We start from the raw sequence: 21,266 nt of genomic DNA, 5'->3' as shown, positions 1-21,266 counted from the left end.
CCAGATTGAGGCAGACAGCAGGGTCAGCCAGTAACAGCCAGTGCGGAGTTCTCATGTTCTGGAGCTCACTGTGGTCCTGTGGCCCCCCTGTCTCTAACTATCTGCTCTCCATAGCAGGCATTTTCTGAATGAGTAAAACCCATAATGTACCTGCAGTTAATCTGATCCAATTCTACTCCAGGCTAGCTCCTCTCCATAGGGGCATTGCTGGAGAGCGCTTTAAAATTCTCTCTCCCAGTGTGTCTGGTCATCAGCATCCATATTCTGGTAAATCTATCAGAGTCTAGACCATTAAGTTCACCTGTGGATCCTGTATTATACTGTCCAGGAGTGCCAGGCGTGGTTCTGAGTATGAGGACAGTGTAGAAGGACACAATGACCAATTATTAGTATTTTTTTTTAAACAAAAGGCTATCTTTCCCTTGAGGGTGAACATTTTTTTTTCACAAGGGTCTAACTTAGATCCTGTGACAGTTATTTCAGGATTCACAGCCTCTGAGGCCCCAGCTAGTCGGATATCATTATGAGACAGACTCTGACTCTCAAACAGAAGGGAGCCCTTGGTGGCTCCTAGCCTTGTGAGATGTGGCACAAAGGACTCTCGACCTCCTTCTGACTGGCCGAGCCTGGCATCAGAAGGATCCTGAGCTAACTCAGTAGCCTGGGATCTGGGATGTTGTTATTCCCTTCTCTTTTTTTTTTTTTTTAAACAAGAGGCCGCAAATCATAAACTCATTGATTTCCTATCAGGCAGACAGGCTCGGCCATGGCAGGAGCAAGCTGCTGGGCAGGAAGGGGAGGCCTGACTTGGCCTTGGGTTTTGCTGACTCATAGTAGAAGATGCTAATACTGGACCTGGCAAGGCTTGAAGCCCACAGGCAGAAGCCAGGGCCTCTGTGTTTGCCCAGCTGTTCTAACAGGCACTTGAAAATGAAAATGTTTTTGCTTCCCGGGGAACAACCAGCACAGCCAGAGCCTGTTTTCCTTCATTTTGGGTCTAGCTGGCTTTGGGCACCAACCTTTGGCATTGCTCCTCAACTCCAAAAGGACCTCCAGCTGTTGTCTTAAATCCACCACCACCTTGGGTTCAGGGGCATCAGGATTGGTTGATTAACTGCTGGAAACAACAGCTGGACTGCTGGACATACATTCCCCCCCTCCCCCAGATAAAGGCAATTATCCAATTTGGCCAGGCTGGCCCTGCTATGGGAGTCACCACACTCAGGGGCTCCTCAAGCAATGGTGGTGATAACTTCTTGGGACCACATACAAAACATGGGCTGAGACAGTGACGCAGCAGCCCACACCCTGACCAGGACAGCCTAAATGCTTATACTTCTTCCTGACCCCAGTTAGACCCAAAGCTCATGTCTTCGATCTTGTGTTCTAGTGTCTGCACCTGAGGAATGGATGTAGGACTCCCTGGGCCCCATTACCTCCTCCTCTTCCCAGTGTGGTCATATTGAAGAAATCCCTCTGATTTCACCATTACTGGCTATAATTTGCTTGCAATGGCTGGGTAGCCCTGCCTAGCCTATAGGGCTCCCAGAACCAGGCTTGTGCCCTGAAAACTCCAATATCACCCTGCAACTCCAGGTCACCCACGTGTGTAGCATTGACACCCTAAACACTTGCTTCCAGGGACTCAACCATCTTATACCAGGCTCCACATTCAGCTTTGAGAAATGCCTGCCTGTGTCCAGTCCTTCCCCTGAGCAGCCTGCCTAAAGCTCAAGCTTTATCCTAGGTGACAAAGGGCTGTTGGGAACACAACACAGGCAAGTGTCTTAGCTAAGGTTATTGGCCGTGTCTGTGCTAGACTTGAACTTGGTTCTGATCCCAGTGTAAAACCTTCAGGGATTGAGATGCCCACTAAGTTTAGGCCTGTGGGCACCTGCCAACTTTGAGCCCAGCTAAATGTTCATGCAGGGCTGGGGGTGGGGGGCGGGGGGGCGGGGCTGGGCTGTAGACTGACCTGCCCCCAGGAGGTGCTCATCACCTCTCATGCATGGTGGTCCCTTCCAGACACCTGGCTGTTATTGGCAAAGCCCTCATGAATCACACTCAAAGACAGGTGGGCACTACCGCCTCCTGTTATCCAGGTGGGCAAGCAGGAGCAGCTGAAGTCAAAGCTGGCCATGGCTCTCTACAGAAAACCCTCCAGTGCCACCTTAGCAGACCAGCAGACCCTCGGCGCTTTTGTCAAATGAATGAAATCCTGCCTTTCCCATATTTTTTGGGGTTTTAGAAGTACCTGGACCATTGACCTTCACAGTGGGAAAAGCCCACTGAGGTCAACCAAGGGAAGAACAGGAGGGGTGGTGGCTTCAGGGGATGGGTAAGTTGCCTGTGATTATAGTGTGTAGAGAGGGGACAGGCCTAGCCGACTCTGTGGCCAATGCTTGGGCTGACCTGAGAGATCCACAGGGGCAAAGATGCCTGCAGAGACACCCAGAACAAGCCACCCTTTGGGGCAGGTGCAGTAAGGTGCTGCCCATTCTGAGGTGTGCTCATAGAAGAGAGGGAGAGAGGAAGGGAAGGATGGAGGGAGGGAGGGATGGAGGGCTGGAGGGAGGGAGGGAGGGAGGGAGGGAGGGAGGGATGGAGGGATGGAGGGATGGAGGGATGGATGGAGGGAGGGACAGAGGGACAGAGGGAGGGAGAATGTGCGTATCAGGGGTTTTACCAGTTCACTCCCATGGACACTCATCTGGTCTAGCTGAGGAAGACAGATATGGTTCACAATCCCTCTCCCAAGAGGCAGGCTTACAGGGGTGCATTCCCCAAGATGCTATGATCCCCGCCACTGCCCCCGCCCCCTGCTCCTCCCACCTGCTGGCTGGCTGGCTGGCTGCCTTTTGCTCTCTCTCCCATCTCTCCTCTTATCCTCTCTTGCCATTTCTCTTTGGTCCTCCCCTCCTCTTGTCTTGCTGAGTTTCTGCTCATCTGCTCCCCTCTTCCTGTTTGTGGGTCTGATTTTGGGCTCTCTCCCTCTGCCCCCTTCCTACATCTCTGACCCTGTCTCTCTAGGCACGATGGTGTCTTGTTTACTGTTTTTTCTCTCAGGCCATCTTTGTCCTTTGTCCTCTCTCTGTCTCTGTCTCTCCCCCGTCCCCCAATCTCCTTTCCATCCTGTCAGGACCCACATCCCTGTGTCCCCCCACCCCCACCCTGTCCCCAGCTCCTGCTCTGAAGAAGAGCTCCCTGTGGCTAGCCAGCAGGTTGTGGAAACACCCAGGGCCTCATAACCTGAAGGGCAGGATTGATGAGAAAATAAATTCCTGATTAGTGTTTTAATTTTGAGGATCTTTGGAGGAGACTGAGCAGCAAGGGAGGCTGCTGGAGAAACCTGTGTTATTAAAGCTACAAATCCTCCCTTGCCAAGAGGCTGGAGGAGAACGAACGGGGGATGTTGAGGCACAATAAGGGTGAGCAGAAGAATGAATGGTCCTCACCCCCTCCCCAAAGGAGGCTCCTGGGAGAAGCAGTCTCACTTGGTCCTGTCCTCTTGTCTTCTGACCTCTATTAGGCTTGGAGAGCATTGGCTCTGGGACAGGGAGATGGAAGGAGCTAGCTGAGCTCCACTCTCTCCACACCGGCAGGTGCCCAGGGGAGTGTAAGAGTTTATCAGCCTTGGGCTATGTAAGAAATGGACAGCCCGGTTGTCAGACTGCTACGATTGGGTTCATTCTTGTTTTGGCTCTGTGCCACCACTTCCCCATGTGCTGGGTGGTAAGTAGAATCTTCTGCTCCAGGGATGAGGATGGCATGAGCTCACACACACACACACACACACACACACACACACACACACACACACGGGTCAGTCATGGGAGGCATGTGTTAAATACAGCTGTTACCCTTGCTCATCCCACATGTAACCTCCTCCTCCATTCTCTCCAGTGCTGGGTTACAGCATCATTTGGCCGCTCCTAGATTTTGGCATGGGCACGTGCATAGGATCTGAACTCGGGTCCTTTTACATAGCAAGCACTCTTATCCACTGGCCACCTCCCAGCCTCTGTTTCAAGCATTTTGAGGAGCCTCCATGTTGCCCACCCCGTAACAGGTTTGTCAGCTATAGATGCAGAGATTACAATGCTCCAAAGAGGCAAAGGGAGACTGAACTCTAGCCCCCTACAGGGAGTATACACGCCGCCTCCGCCATTGGAAGGCCTTTCTGGGAAAGGGAGCCGGCTAGTGCTGGGCTGGAAATTGTGGGTCCAGCTCAGGAACAGGCATGGAGGTCCCTTAGGGTGAAGGTTAGAGAGCAGAGTGACCAGGCAGAGGGCAATGTGTCCAGAGTCCTGGATAGGCCTGGGCTCCCACTGCATATCACTGGGCAACAGGGCTTAGTCATTTGATTCCCAAACAACCCTGCCCTGAGATCTATTTTTGTAAAGAGAGCTGGAGTCAGGACCCAACTCTGCAAATTCAGGGGCGCATGGCCCTCGCATGCCCTCATGGAGTATTTTCCTCTTGGTTAATTTTAATTGTTAAAGACTGTGTTTGAGCCCAGTCTTTTCTCTGGCAGCTCCAGGGCAGAGGCCCAGGGAGGGAGCCCATGGTCTGGGATGGGTTGAGGGGCCTAGTTGGTTCAGCCTGACTTTTCTGCTTCCCTTGGGAACTTGTGCCCAACCTGGCTCCATCCTTGGGGTCAGGGGACATCTGGCTGTAGTAGTCTCTTGGCTGATTTTGCTAGTGTAGAGTGCATGGCAGACAGGGTGGATTAGAAGCCCACTGCTTGTGTTCCAAGGTGTGCTAGGCTGCTTTGGGTCACCTGACTTTGGGAAGTGCCATTCTCTTTCTCTGTCCCCATTTCCTGCTCTGCAAAGTAGAGATATAAATACACCCTCCCCCAACCACTGTAAGTTCAAGGTCAGCCCAGACTGCATAATGAGATCCTGGCTCAGGAAAACACCATATGGTAAAACATTTCTCTTGGATAACTATCCAGACTGGCCTCCACACCCAGGGGAATACCTTGTCGTACCTGCTGCTCCGGCTGTCCTGGCTGTCCCCTTATTTAGGGTCTTCTAGACATGATTGTGGTCAGCACTTGTTTCTTCTCTGGCCTCAGCCTGCCTAAGTCTCATCAGTAACCCTTACCTCAGTCCCTCACGACACCAAAGCCACCAGTCACTCAGCAGTCCCCACACCTCATGGAATTATGCCCCCAGGAGCTCTGGCAGTCCTCCAGCTGTCCCCCACACATGTCAGCACTGTCACCCCATTTGTAGAAGAGAAGAATGAGGCTCGGTTCCTGTTGTGAGGATTCAGTGCCTGGGGAAGATATAAACACTGTCTACCCCGTCCCCCACAAGGTCCCAATGACAAACCATGGCTCACTCCAGGGAACCAATGACTTTATTGGGCTTAGAGAGCATGGATAAAGGGTTTCTGACAGGAGCAGGGTGACCCCAAATCAACCACACTGCAAAGTCTCCACCCTGTATGGGTGATGGCTTTCCTGAGTCCTCTTCCACGTACTGGAGTCCTTCCCTCCGGCCGCCCATTCTTCCCTAGCCATATATTCTAGCTCCTTCTGATGTCCCCGACCATGTTAGGCAAAATTGCATGTCAGTGGCTGGATACTCAGGTGAGCATCCCTGCCTCTCATTCTGGGAGGAAATACCAAGTCCATGGCCCCTTGTGGATGGATGCTTGGCAGTAGGAACACCTGATCTCACTAAAATGGCCACAGTCTGGCCGTGAGGAAGGCACCTTACAGAACTTCCCATGGGTGAGTTGTCTGCCGGTCCTTCACTGTGTGGAAAGTGTGCAGGGATTGTGAAGGGGCAGCATTCACACAGATGGGAGCAGCTGCAGGTAGGCGACCAGGGGCTCTGTAAGCAGAGCAAGGAGAAGAGGGAGGGGATGGGAGGTGGGAGGATGAAGCCTGAAGCAGAAACCCAGATGCCAGAAAATTCAATCTGCCATTCCGTTGATGTTTGTGGCAAGAAGATACTAGCCCTTTTGGTAAGAGGTCCTGAGCCCACAAATTACCTAGTTCCATCCCTAGACCTGTGTGCTGGTGCATGCTCAGAGCTGAGTTGTCCCTCAGCTGTTGGTAAGAAGGGAAAACTGTCTTAGTGATCCCTGGACTTCAGGGAGGGAGTTCAACCTCTCTGTGCCTTAGTTTCCTCACCTACAAGGTAGAAGAACCTTGCGGGGGCCCGACTGAGGATCAGATGGAGGTCTCTGCACGCAGCTGTTGTGACCGGATCTGAGCTCCTATGTGCTGCCTGGAGTTCAGCTCCTGTCCACGCAGCCATTTCCTGAAGAAAAAGGGAGGCGGGACAGGCATCCCAGCAGCACTTCCTGCTTCCGTGGATGACCTTAGGCCGAGCCAGCCCTTCTGGGAAAGGGCCACAGGAATGTGGACAAGGAACCACTTAGGGGTCTCAGAGTGTTTCTACAGGGGTATGGTCCCCCTGCAAATAGAGGGAGCTGTTCCAGGGAGGGGTGAGCCTCCAGGAAGAGGCCCCTCACCTCTGAGCTGGGAAGGAAGCTGAAGCAGGAGGCAGGAAGGCCCTGGGCTGTGGCTGTGCCTGTGCCTGCCGCTGCTGCAGCCAGTGTCCTGGGATGACCGTGGCTGAGGACTGGCTGCAGCCTCACTGACTATCCCTGACCTCCCTAGGGACAGTTCATAGACTGCCAGGGACAACTCAGCTCTGAGCATGCGCCAGCACACACCCGCATTCCCATGTTTGGGACTCCAGGGGTAATTTTCCAATGCCAAAGGGGTGGGCTCCAAAGCCTACTTGGACTGACATTGCACCCCTACCCTCAGAGACTGGTGACCTCCCAGATCTTCTTTGACCTAGCTGAGCTTCAGTTTCTGCTTCCTTAAAATGGGTCCAGGCAGCATCCACTCCCTGGTGCTGCTAGAATGATGAGATGAGTAGGGTAGAGAGCTCTATGTGGCCAGGGCTTCAGGAATATGAGCATCTCCCTGCTTCATCAAAAGTAGGGAAATCAGGTGAGAGAGATGCTGGGCAGCTGGGAGGAATGGAGAACAGGAGAGAGGGAAGAAGGGAGGAAGGGAAGCAGGCAGGGAGGGAGGGAGGGAAGGTTAAGAAGAGGGAAAAGGAGGAGAGATCGCTCAAGGATGTGGGACTTGTTAGGAGGAGATACGGGAGGAGACCTGGAGCTGGCTGATTCCAGGTCTTGAGACCACTCCCTCTCCTCCCTCTCTCCACCCTTATTTGACAAGTCCCAGAAGTGGGAGGGGGAGGGGAGGGGACCCTAGAGCTGCCCTGCCGAGGTCCCTTTTCTACTTTGTAAGTTCTTTGGTAATTTCATCAGCGAATCAATGCATTTAGATCATATCCCTTCCTCACTCTCTACTCCGACTCTTCTACTTCTCCCAACTCTATGTTCCTTCTTCCTCTCCCGCTCCTCTTCCTTCTGCCCTCCTCCTCCTCCCTCCCTTTCTTCCTCCTTTTTCTAAACCACTGAGTCCAGTTAGTGCTTCCTGTAATGCACACGAGTGTGGGACCATCTGCTGGAGCACGGACAACCTGCCAGTGGCCGCGCCACTCCCTTCTCCAGAAGCCATCAACCTGCACTAGCTCTCAGCATCCATGCTCGAGTGTTGATTGGCTTGATCTTATGTGGATCTTGTGCCAGTTAGCACGGCTACTGTGAGTTCATAAATCCAGCAGCTTTGTCATGTCTGGAAGACACTAACTTCACAGCAGTCCTCCACAGCCTTTTGGCTCTTACAATCTTTCTGTTGCCTCATCTTCCGTGTTCCCTGAACCTTGGAGGGTGGTAGAGATGGGTTCCTTTTCTACTTTTAAATAGTTTTGTTCTTCCCACTTCTGAGGCCTCTATCTATCTATCTATCTATCTATCTATCTATCTATCTATCTATCTCTATCTCTGTCTCTCTGATACACACACAGCCATACAGTCACATATGCCTTAGTATGGAGTCTGACTTGGAGTGAATTCTCCAAGTGCAAATGAAATAGTTTTAGCCCTCCTGGTGATGCTAACAGCCCTTCATCTTGCATCTTGGAGCCATTTGGTGTGTGTGTAGTGAGATGAGGGTGGCTAACATTTGAGATTGGCTTAGGCCTTCAGAAACAGCTCATTGGCGAGACTCTGGCAAAGGAGGGGCCTACACACGGTAAGTAGAGGGGGCTGGTGCACAGAGAGATTAAGAAATCTAAGCAAGTTCATGCAGGACTGGAGCACAGGCTGCCTAGCTTCCAGGGTGTGGTCACAAGCCTGTTCTCTGCCCCTCTGTGAAAACAGAGAGAGAGAGAGAGAGAAAAAAAAAAAGACTGCTTTCCTCAAGGCTTCAAGCTGACAATTAACCCCAAATATTCCCCATAGGATTAGCAATTATTAACTAAATCTCTAGGGAGCCAACGAAACCCAAGGCAATGATAGCAGCCCCATAAGAGCCTCCTGGCTGCTGCCGGAGCTCAGGCTCAGCAGTGAGCCTCAGGTGTGTGGCTAACTAACAGGGAAGGACTATCGGACACGGATGACGCTTGCTGGTGTCCCAAGCTCATTTTCCTCATTTATTTTAATTAATTAGCTAGTTGTGTTATGATATATGTGTGTTCACACGTGCATGCAGGTGCACATGTCTACATGAATATACTTAAATGCTAGGACATGAAGTGACCAGGACATCCAGTGTCCTCCCTTGAGGAAGGGTTTGTCATTATAATTTTTTTAAAGCTAGGGTGGTGGCTGTCAAGTCCCAATGATTCTCCTGTTGCCTCCCCTGCCACTCCCAGCCTCACTCCAACAGTGTGTATATGTGTGAGAAGGGGGTGGCGAATCCATTCTTTCCTGCCATGTACATTCTCCCAACCATCCCTTCTCAGGAGGAGGCAGCAGGCTCCTGAAGCCATCCTAGCTGCATTGTGTGGTGACGGTGGCTATTCTGCATTTCTCATACAACCTGCCATGCATTTTGGGTGCTAGGACCCTCACCATGCAGGGTGCATAATGGAGGCCAAGGACACACAGCCAAGAAGGGACAGAGTCTGTAACTCTGTCAGACTCTGGAGCCATGTCTGGACTGCTGTCCTGGTGGCTGGGACACAGGGACACACTCCTCTACTTTGTTTACTGCTTTGACCCCCAGTGAGTGGGGATCCTAGGTTTTGTTCCACTACTCGGATGACCCAGGCAGGCTCAGTTTGGTCACAGTTCCAATTCTTATTGGCTTCTTTGCTCACTGGCTGAGGGCTGGGTACCTGGCCAAGTATGAACAGGAGCCAGGAGAGTCTAGCCCCAGCTCTGCCTCTGTCTAGCTATGGAACTGTAGGGAGAGAAGAGAGAGAAGAACTCCCTCCCTGAGAGGCAGTGAGTGCCCCAGCTGTGCTGAGCCCTCTTCATGTTTGCACAAGCTTTTAGAATCTAAGGCATCTCTCTAGCACGCTTCAGGATGGAACGCTGGCAGCATGCATCTCTAAAAACAAGTTCTAGGCTTCTTCTCCATCCTTGAGCCTGTGTATCTGTCAGCTCTTGCTGGTGGCAATGCTGCAAAACAAATCATCCTGGCCACAAGCCACTCACAGACACAGGCATTTAGCCTCATGTTGCTCTACCTTCAGGTGACTGTCCATTGTGCCTCTGGTCCTGAGCTCATGGACAGGCTCAGCAGGGTGCCTCTCTTGCTGCCTGCAGGTCACACTCTCAGGTTCAGCATACAGGAAGTTGAAGGACAGCATCACACCAGTTGAATGATAGCAGCTGCTCAGGGAAACCTTATGTTCACATCACAGTGTCAGGGACCAGCTCTGTCCACAGGAGCAGATCCCTTTCCCATGCTCTGTCCTGTCTGTCCAAAGCCATGCCCATTACTGGTAGTGCTGGAGTCCTTTCCATGTGAGGAAGGCAAGCATCCTTGAGCCACAAAGCAGTAAAACCCAGAGGGAAGACGCCAGCTTCAATTTACAAATACAAGTGACCCTTTTCCATCACTGCTGACTGGGGTCTCCTTTACCCTCCCGGGTTCAAATGTTGAGGGAAAGGAGTCTCGGGCAGTGATAGGAGCTTCTGGGTCATCAAAGGATGGGAGATGATTGTTTGGCCTAGGATAAGACCAAGTCCTCCTGGCACCTGCCTCAGTAAGTCCCCTCCTGTGGATTCTGGGAGTGCCAGGCCTTCCCTCCCTCCCCTCCTCTGGACAGCCAGACCTGTGGAGCACAGGCAGACAGGGCTATCCTGCTGCATCGAGCTCCTGGCAATTCAGCTCCACAAACAACTCCCCACAAGAAGAGAAGCAAGTGGATGCCTGCCTTGTGAAAAAACGTCTCACACCCAAGCAGCAGCTTACCATGGGCAGCCAGCCGCTTACAACATGGGGACAAAGGTAACACTCACGCAGCTGTAGGCAGTTGAGAGGGCTGTGGGAAGGGCAGGGGGCAGAGCTGAGTGTACCTGGCCTGGGCCAGTATGATCTGTGAGGTAACAATAATTTCCTTTTTTGGCCTCAGTTTCCCCACCTGTGGTGTGAGTGAGTGGCTCAGGAAGACCCTTCTAAGCAGAGCTGCTTTGGTCCAAAGATTGGATTCTCATGGCTGAGGGTGTGGCTCAGTTAGTGAAGTCTGTGTACATAGAATCCTGGCTTTGATCCCCTGCCCTTCATAAAAACAAGTGGAGTGATGTACACCTATAGTTGCAGCATTTAGGAGGATCAGAAATGCCTTTACTTTTGAGACCTGAGTAAAAAAATTAAAAAGTTCTGAACCAGCCCTAGTGGCACATGCCTTTAATCCCAGCACTTGGGAGGCAGAGGCAGGTGTGAATTTGAGGCCGGGCTGGTCTACAGAGTGAGTTCCAGGGAAGCCAGAGCTAGTATATAGAGAAACCCTGTCTTGAAGAACAAAAAGACAAAACAAAACTAAACAAAAAATTGAAATTTCTCACCCTTTCCTTTCTTCTGTCCCGTTCTCCAACACTGAAGATGCCAGTGTATATGTACCATGACCTCCTCGTTATCAATGCATGCTCTCTCTTAGCGCACGGGCTGCTGGACTACAGGTGGGTCACAGACAGGGCAGTTAGTGTCCTCACTCCAACTGTCACTATCCATGAGCAAACTCCAGGCCCAGACACTGGCTCCAGAGGCCTCTAACTAAGGCTCTAGAAAAAGGGAGGCTTTTTCAAAAAGTCACCCAGTTTCCAGACAGAGGCTGCCCTTGTACCCCACATTCAGCTCTATGTGTCCTCTCGGTGTTCCTAGCCCAGGGTGCCCAAGTGTCTGCAGGGTGCTGCTGGAGTTCACCCCTCCACAGAGGAGCCCTCTCTCTGGATGCTGGTTGCCTCCTTTTTGACAAAGGTCAACACTAGCTCAGCATTTCCAGGCAGGGCTATGAGGAAGGTGGATTCCAGCTCCATGCTGCCTCAGCCCCTCATTGGTTCCTCATCCCTGGGTGCTCCTACCTTTTGTCAGACACCTCCCTCCCCAGGTTGGTCTCATGTCCCCTGAACTCAGAGAGCAGTGTTATAACCTGATGCCTGCATCCAAATTGCATCCTTCAGCCGAAGGCCTGTGGACAGATGTTTAAAACAATTAAAAGACACACACACCCCTGCTTGGAAAGACCAAGAGAGAAGAGCAGTTGCCAGAAACTTCCAGAACCTTTAGAGATCAATAATACAGAGAAAGAGATACCCGAAGGAGCCTTTAGCATGGAAACCCAGCCTACTAGAGACCACCCAGAAGCTGATGGAAGGCTTTACAGTTCTCAAGCCAGTGGTGGGTGTGTACGTCTGTGCAGGGCAATCAACATGCATCGGTGTATACAGATGCCAAGAATGCATTCACACATGCACGCATTCCTCCCAGATCCCTTGAGCACCTGGGTAGACATGAAAGCCATTCTGAATACTAGGGCATTGAGGCCAACAGTGTCCTTGGTCTACTCATCTAGAGAGTGTGGGGACGGAGCAGAAGAAGCAGGGCTTGAACTCTGAAAAATGGGGCTACTGTACTCCCTAATGGGTGGGCCAGCAAATGCAGGAAGGAAGGAAGACCTGGTGGGGAAACACGATGACACTTGGTACCAAGAAAGACCTGGGTCTTCTGTATGCCCTCGGGAGGAGTCACTTGTGGGCTCCTGTGTCTCTAACTCCCATAAGCAGCCCCAGCCTCCATCATCAGGATCCCTGGCCCTCCCAGTGGGAGTGTGGGAGCCTGCAGGGAGCCCAGACAGCTGCTGACACCTCCCCTCAGGCTAGAGGGAGAACATCCCAAAGATCTCCCAAAGGACCAGGCTCTTCTCTGATTCTAACTGGATGAGCATATCTTGGCCCTGCCCCCCCCCAGTACCTCCACAAAAGGCCCCTGTGACTCAGTTGGGCAGCCTCAGCTCTCTCAGTGAAGCTTGGGAACAGCCAGAGAACCATGAAGGGTCCCACCACTTCTGTCCCCCTGCAGCTGAGCTCCCAGCCTCATCACCAAAAGAGCCCTGCAGGAAGGAGCTGGGCAGCCCAATGGTCTGCCATTAAGGCTCACTCAGCCTCTGTTGTCCGGGTCTGCATATGCAGTGGCATGGTGACTTCTCAGTCACTGAGCAAGGCTCACCCTTTGTCTGCCTGTGTTTGAGAGGCCTCATTGTCTGGGGCCATAAATCAACCTCTTTAATTATCGCCAATGACATGTTTTGGCAAGAAGATAGCTGGCTCGGCTGAGAATGGAGTGAGGGGGTCGACTGCAAATATGCTTAAAACTGTGCCCTGCCCTGAGGTTCAGAAGCGCCTGCTCAAAGGGCAGAGGTCACTCAGAGCGATGTCCTTGTGAGTGGCAGAAGACTGGGGCTGGGACTCTGGTATGGATGGCTCTAGAGCATTAAATGTACCAGCTACAAAGAAATAGGGAAACCAGCCTCGAGGACAAGCGACTGCTTCCCCTCCCCCTCCCCTCTTTCCTCCTCTCTCTCCTTCCTTCCTTGGCTCCTAACTTGTCACTTCAGTCTCCCTCCCTCTCTCCTCCCCTCTGCCCTCCCTCGTCTTTCCTTTGGTAGAGAACTCTGCCCTGAGCTTCTTGCATGGCTGACTCCTATTGCTAAGCTCCCAGATGCCAGGCTTGTGCTTGGACTCAACCACAGCCTGGCTCTGGGCCCAGGTGCTTCCGGTCTGGCTGACAGACCTGGCATTTTGGTGAGAGCCAGTACTGACCACAGATTCCTGAAGCTTTGTTGTGGCTCTGGCTGAGTGTAGGGAGTGAGTGAGGTTCTGAGGGAATATATATTGCTGACTGGGCACAGCCATGTCAAGGAGGCCAGGGCCTTAGCCCCCATGGCAGTTGCGGAGCCTCCGAATGAGGCTCAGAGGGAAGGAAAAGCCTTGCTTGGCTCCAAGTGTAAGTGTTGACTGTGTGCAGAAAATGTCTACAGTAGATTCCTCTCCCACAGTTTAAGGACTGAAGACTGTTTCTGCTGAGATGTAACAAACTCCATTTCCTTGTTGAGCTGTACATAATAATCCCAACTCCTTATTTATCTGTATGCAATAACCCTGCCTCCCAGCTCAACTGTATATAATAAATGCTCTGAGGGCACCGTGACTTCTCCCGCAGAGAGCCAAGTCCATCCAATCCCAGCTTTTACATACATATGTCTGTCTGTCTGTCTTTTCCTCATTCCCTCTCCACCCACTAGGTCAGTCCCAGAAGCCCTGCTGAGTGCAGCAGTTGAGCTTGAGAGACTGACCCCTTCGGCCTTGCCCGTTCTTGGAGACACTAAGCAACTGGCCCCAGGATCTTTCATTCACAAACCAACCATGCCTGAGCCAGGGACCATGTTAGCCCTTTGGAAGTTCACACGCCACTGGCTTTTGTCACACCAGACCAGGAGCTGCACAGCAAGGACCAGCTACTGCCTGAGTCAGCTGACACAATTAACCTGAATCTACTTGTGTGATCCTTCCAGACCTCCCTACGAAAGCCACAGTAGGGGCTCCTGTCGATGTGTCTCCCCTCTCTGCCTCCTGATCCGGCTGGCACTTCCTCAGGTGGCTCTGGGCAGTGTGGCCCTGGGTGGGGTGGCCTACACCCTTCTGTTGGACACTAACAGTAACAGGCCTTCCAAACGGATACTGTTCTGGAAGTCTCCGCCTCCTCAGATCTATCCCCTCCCACAGCCAAGCTTTTAAAGCAAGGCTGTAGAGTAATCAGGCCCTGTCTGCCGCAGTGATGGTGATGGGACAGGGGAGAGTGTGGGGCTCCTACCCATGTGTTTGAAAGGGCTGGCATGTAGTTCTCAACAGCTGCACAGGGGTCATGGGCCTTCTAAGCAAGGACACAGCCCCACAGAGGCCAGGCAGCCAAAGCGGGGAATGAGCTTCTGGTAAGTCCTGGGTCCATGTGGCTGGGGTATAGACAAGAGCCCCCAGCGGGACCCTGGAGAAGGCTAAAGACGAGGGTTCAACACACCTTGCAGCATGGAGGCTTCCAAGTTGATACCAGGCAACTAGAGGGACGGGGGCTGAGCCTGTTGGATGTATGATCCCTGGGTACTTTTCCCTTCGGCCACAGTCCACTTGGCTGCTGTCTTGTGTAGGAGACACGTGCGTTACCAGTCCCCATTTTCCACTCAGTTCCAGCCTTGACCATGTAAACCCTCAGTAGATCCCATCTTTGCTGAGTCACTCAAACAGCTGCCTTTTCTACCGGGACCCTGACACCGAGTCACTCCTGCTAGTTCTCTGTTCTCCACTCTCCAAGCAATGGGGTGGGGAAGAGGGACAGGGCCATTGGAAGGGGGGACAGGGTCTCCAGAGGCCTGAGAGAGTCTTCCATCCCCATTTCCTGATGGGCTAAGCTGGACCTCAGGAACAAAGAGGAGGGCCACTTTGCACTGACTTGGAAGGAGGGCTGAACATGGAGAGGCTCAGCACTGGCATGGCTGAGCAAAATCCTTTAGAAGTCAGTTGAGGAAGGAAGTGACCTCACTGGACTTCCTGTGGCCTGGGGTAGCATGAAGGACACAGGATGTTAGGAAAGGCACTTTTGGGGGTGAGACACATTAACGGAAATACTTGCTCAGTTCATTCATTCACTCACTTGTTCTTTTACTCACTCATCCATTCACTGATTCATCCACTCGGTCATCTATTCATTGATGCATTCACTCACTCATCCAGTCAATATGCTGTGTATGCCTGCCATGTTCTGCAACATCTCGGCTCTCTGTCACTGAGGAGTTTAGAGAGATGTCCTGTAAGTGAACATGGAAATAATGTCGTTGACTGACAATGTCAGGAAGTGAAGGCAGGATGACAAGGAAACAGGCCAGGAAAACATAAAAAGCTCTGAGGGGTAGGCATGACAGGGCATCCAGGGGATGCTTTTTTGTGGGGTGACAGGAACATGCGGATGGGCTGTGGGGTAGCTGGAGGGCACTCTGGCAGTGAAAACTGCAGATGCAAAGGCCCTGTGGTAGGAGCCTGTGTGGTTTAGGGCAGAGCAGCAGGGAGGATGTGGCCACAGTGCTGAAAGTAGAGGGAGGGGTTGGGGTGAGGGTGGGGAGGTCCATATGGGGTCTCCTGGAACAGAGGAAAGCTTGGGATTTATGATGATCTACATGGAGAGATCTGGAGATAGTGAGGATGTAAAAAAAAGAGGGGATGGCTAAATAGTCAAAGTGATACTTATATGATGCATTATCTGTTTTATGGAAAAACTATGCCAAGTGCTATGTGAGGTAAGGATGGCTAACCAAGGGCCAGAATCCCTTTTGCACGGAATATGTGGTTTGGTAAGAGAGGTGGTTCTTGCACATTTGTAATGGTTACCTCTCTCCTGTATTCATGTGTGCAGGCGTGTGCACGTGTGCTTGTGTGCTTGTGTGTGTGTGCGTGCGTGTGTGCGTGCGTGCGTGTGTGTGTGTGTGTGTGTGTGTGTGTGTGTGTGTGCATATGTGGAAATCAGTCTCAAGCATCAACCTTCAGGAGCCAGGAGGCATTCCGTTTTTTGTTTTTTAAAGACAGGGTCTTCTATAGAAGAACTTAAATTCACAACATGGCTGCTCTGGTGAGAGATCACATCCAAAGACCCTCCAGGTCTACGTGATCTGGTGGGAGTAAAGATACCCCTTTAATCCCAGGAGACAGAGGAAAGCAGATCTCTGGGTTCAAGACCAGCTTAGAGAGATAGAGACATCATTTAAGGTCAGGTTCTGGGAGTGCAGCTTTAGCCACCAAAAGGGATCTGGGCAAAGTTGGAGAGCCGGATATTGTCCAGGTAACTTTAAAGACTGCTTATTGACTTAGGATATTGCTCCAAGATTGTGGCTCCCAGCATGCACAGTGACTGCTGAACAAGCAAGTGGCTATGCCTTTGACTCCAAAAGGCCAGCATCATTGTTTCCCCAGCAAGAGGAGGGATCCTGGCTACCAGGTATGCACAGTTCCAACCGCTAGTCCATGGCTCTATTAGCCTTCCAGAGGAGACCTGCTGGACCTCAGGATCATACAGGCTAAACACTCCTACGCCGCTTCCCTGCCCATAGGTTCACCTGGGACACAGCTAGCAGAGCAGAGTTGTGAGCCATTCACTGAGATCCAGCCTTCAGCTCACTTGCCTATCCACCACCCCGAGGAGGGCTGTTGGACCTAAAACACATCCAGCCTCTAGTACACAGCTCCTCCCGCATGACAGAGAAGCACAAGGAACAGCCAGCCAACACTAGAGACAACCAGACGGCTAAAGGACAATGTAAGAACACAATCAACAAAAGCCAGAGCAATATGGCAGCACAAGAACCCGAGTATCCTACCACAACATGCCCTGGAGATCCTAGTGCAGCTAAAACACAAGGAAATAACCTTAAACCTGTGCTTATGAAGATATGAGGCCTTTAAAGAAGAAATGGATAAATCTCTTAAAGAAATGCAGGAAAATACAATCAAGCAGATACAGACCCATTAAAGAGGAAATGAAAAAATCACTTAAAGAAATACAGGAAACTATGATCAAACAAGCGAAAGAAATGAATAAAATCATTCAAGACCTGAAAATGGAAATAGAAACAATAAAGAAAACACAAACTGAAGATATCCTGGAGATGAAAAACTTAGGGAAGAGAACAGGAACAACAGAGGTAAGCATCACCAAAAAAATTTTAAAAAGATAGAGGTGAGAATCTCAGGCATAGAAGATACAATAAAAAAAAATCAATACATTTGTCAAAGAAAATGTTAAATCTAAAAAATTCCTGACACAAAACATCCAAGAAATCAAAGACACAATGAAAAAGATGAAACCTAAGAATAATAAGAATAAAAGAAAGAGATGATTCCCAGCCCCAAGGACCAGAAAATATTTTCAACAAAATCATAGAAAATTTCCCCAACATAAAGAAATGCCATTAAACATACAAAAGTCTTATAGACCACCAAATAGATTAGACTAGAAAAGAAACAACCCAGATGTCTCTCAACTGAAGAATGGATAAAGAAACTGTGGTACATGTATACAATGGAATACTACTCAGCTATTAAAAACAAGGAAATCATTGCCATTCAGGCAAGTGGATGGAACTAGAAAATATCATTCTGAGTGAAGTAAGGCAGAGTCAGAAAGACAAACATGGTATGTGTTCACTTATAAGTGGATATTAACCATATAATACAGGATAACCATATTACAATCCACAGACCTAAAGAAGCTAAGTAACAAGGAGGGCCCAAGGGAGGAAGCTTAATTCTCACTCAGAAGGGGAAATAGAATAAACAGAAAAAGCAGATGAAGAGAGGGAACAGGGAGGAGAGGGAGTGGGGATGGAAATGAGGCTGTGGATTGGATGCGGGGACAGGAGGACAGAGGACTTGGAGAGAGAAGAGAAACCAAGGCAGCGAGGACATCTCTGAGGCAAGCTGGGGACCTGTGACAGGGTGGGCTCCTGGGAGGATGTGAAGGTGACTCTAGCTAAGACTCTTAGTCGTAGAGACTAAAGAGGCCAACCTCCTAGTCAGACAGGAATTCTAATGGAGGGAGGGGAACACCCACAAAAACTTTGACCCAGAATTTATCCTGCCTACAAGATGTGCAGGCATAGAGATAGAGCAGAGATGGAGGGAATGTCCAACCTGAGACCCACCCCATGGGAGAGAGCTGACCCCTGACACTATCTGATACTCTGCTATGTTTGCAGACAGAAGCCTAGCACAGCTGTCCTCTGAAAGGCTCCACCCAGCAGTGGATTGAAACAGGTGCTGAGATTCACAGCCAAAGGTTAGGAGGAACACGGGGAGCCTTGTGGAAGAGTGGGAGGAAAGACAGAAGGATCTGGAGGGGATGAGAACTCCACAAGAAGACCAACAGAGTCAAATAACATGGGCCCAGGAGGGACTTATGGAGACTGAAGCACCAACCAAGGACTGGACTCCCTACACATATGTAGTCTATGGCAGCTTGGTCTTCATGTGGGTCCCCTAGTAAGGGGAGCAGAGATTGCCTCTGACAAGAACTTTGTTGCCTGCTCTTTTTTTTTTTTTTTAAATCACTTCCCCCTGGCAGAGCTGCCTCACCAGCCACAGGGGAAGAGGATGCACTTGGTATTGATACAGCTTGATTTGTTGAGGTGGGTTGGTGAGGGAAGACTCTCATTTCTGAGGATTAGGGGAAGGGGCATAGGGGGAAGAAGGGAGAAGAAGACTGGGAGGAGAGGATGTAAAGTGAATAAATAAAATAGAAAGGAAGGAAGGAAGGAAGGAAGGAAGAAAGAAAGAAAGAAAGAAAGAAAGAAAGAAAGAAAGAAAGAAAGCTTAGATCCAGGCATGGTGGCACACCCCTTTAATCCCAGCACTCAGGATTGTAGCATTCAGGCATGTAAATCTCTGAGTTCTAGCCAGTGCTCTTCTGGCACTTTGACTGAGTCAGTGAGTTGAGAGGCAGTGCAGTGGCGTTGAGTTTGTGGCAGTTCAGTCTATGGAATTCAGAGGCAGTTTTACTGGGCGAGTTTTACAGAGTCAGGTTGAATGAGGGATCAAACTAGACACAAGTGAAGACAGAATAAAACAGAGAATGAGAAGGAGCCAGAAGATTAGAACAGATTGCCAGAGTTAGTTTGAGATCAGGCAGAGCAATCCAGTCAGAAACCAAGAGAGAAGCCAGATTGAAGTATCAGCTTGAAGAGGAATTTGAGCCAAAATGGCTGAGTTGAACCAGGCAGCCAGAGTTCAGAAAGAATTAGAAAGGGTGAGCTTATTCAGCAGTAGGCTTAGATTAGGTTGTATGGAGCCTACAAGCTTCCAGGACTAGGCCTAGGTTAGCAGACAGGGGCAGTAAGCCTTCAAGACAATTAGATAGGGGGATAAAGGCTACTTTAACAGCCTCTCTCTGGCCTGGAGTTGTCTCAGTAGGCTGGCTGGCCGGCCAGTGAGCTCCAGAGATCTGCCCGTCACTCCCTCCCCAGCACTGGAATTACAAGCCTGTGACACGACTTTTTTCTTTTCTTTTTTTAACATATGGGTTTTGGATATGGAACTCAGGGCCTGGGGCTTGCTAGACAAGAGTTTTACCGGCTGTAAACCCCACACCAGTTTCCTTGTGCGGTTCCCACAGCAATCACATGACAGAATGGCATTATCTCTCCACTTCATAGATGAATAAATATATCAAGATCTAGCATCAGCCACTTATTTGCTCAAGGTCACATAGTAGGGTGCAGAGCAAGGGATCAGTGTCCAGCAGACTGGGAACTGGGGCAAAGGGCTTACCTGCCACCACAGCACAAGTCGTAGAGGTGACAAGTGTTCTTAGAATGAACCAAAGCATGGAGGTCCTAAAACAGAGTGTTTGCTGCAGCAGGGGACACTGGGATGGGCTGCAGGGACCAGGCTGGCCATGGCCAGTAGGGAGTGCCAGAGAGCAGCTGCTCCAAGGGGACTTGGGGGCAAGACCCATGTCTGCGGGAGTATCAGGGGGCAGATGTGGGGTGCAGGCAAGGGCTGTTCTGAGGTGACCTTGGCTGTAGAATAAACCTCAAAGCTTCAGCTCACCAGCACTGGAGCCACTGGGTACTCGGGGTGGGGGTCGGGGTGGGGCTGGGTAGAGAAGAGATTGGAGGGGGTGTGGGCAGTGGCAGGCAGGAGGGGTGGTAGAGCATGTGGCTAAGGCGGGGACATAAGATACGTTTGTGCTCCTCAAGGGGGTTAAACTCCAGTTTCCACAGTGGCAAGTTGGTGAGGAGTGGGGCACTGGCCTGTCACACTTTCTGTCACATCACCTTACTCTGCTTCTAGCATTCCTCCCTCCTTCTTTTTTTTTTTTTTAAATTTAAATTCTACTATTTTATGTGTATAGATGCTTTGCCTGCACGTGTACCACAGACATGCAGTGCCCAGGAGGGCCAGAGGAGGGCGTCAGATCCCTGGAACAGGAGTTCCAGGGAGTTGTTAAGCTACCATGAAGGTGCTGGGAAGCAAACCAGGTCTTCTGGAAGAGCAGCCAGTACTTTTAACCGCAGTGCGAACTCTCCTATCCCCAAAACATTTATTTATGTTACGTGTGTGTGTGTGTGTGTGTGTGTGTGTGTGTGTGTGTTTATACCTGAGTGTCATGGCACATATATGGAGGTTAGGGGACGATCTGTGGGAGTCCATCTCTTACTGCACTATGTGCATTATGGGAATTGGATTCAGGTCCTCAAGCTTGGCTGCGAGTGCCTGCCTCTGAGCCGTCTTGCTTGCTAACTCCCTCTCTTTCAGGGTCTCACCATGTAGGCTGGTTAGGAACTCGAGATTCTCTTGCCTTGGCAGTGGAATCGCAGGCTGCACCTCTGACCTGGTCCTAGTGTTTCCTCAAGCACACTTCTTCTGCTTTCCTGAGGTTGGGATCATGGGAAGGCAGAAGAAAACAACTTAGTCTGGGTGAGTCATTTAGCCGTCTGTACCTCAGTTTCCTCATCCAAGAGTGGGGAAGTTAGCACTTGCTCTGACTGGATGCAAGGCTCCCAGTGTCTCACACTTGGTACATTCTTAGCAAGTGGCTGCCAAGATCACTTCAAAACAGATGAGGTAGGAGGCTGGTGGTGGCAAGGAGGGAGCAGAGGACAGATGTGAGAGCTGGCAGGGGAGTCGGAAAAGGGCTACAGTCAGCCTAGAAAGAACCCGGAAGGAGAGATGTCATTTACTGCTGTGCAGAGGGTTTGGGGAGAGAGAGTCTAGTTTTAGAGTCAGGGTGTGCTTAGGTGCCAGACGGCATGTGCAGAGCTGAGAGAGACAAACGCGGCTGCTACATGGCTTGGAAGCTACCTGGAGGGAAGTGGAAGCTGCTGGCGTAGGAA

The sequence above is a fragment of the Acomys minous genome (genome assembly GCF_964271855.1).
Source record: "Acomys minous genome assembly, chromosome: 3".
In the NCBI taxonomy this organism is placed as follows: domain Eukaryota; kingdom Metazoa; phylum Chordata; class Mammalia; order Rodentia; family Muridae; genus Acomys; species Acomys minous.
This window is presented reverse-complemented; position numbering follows the sequence as displayed.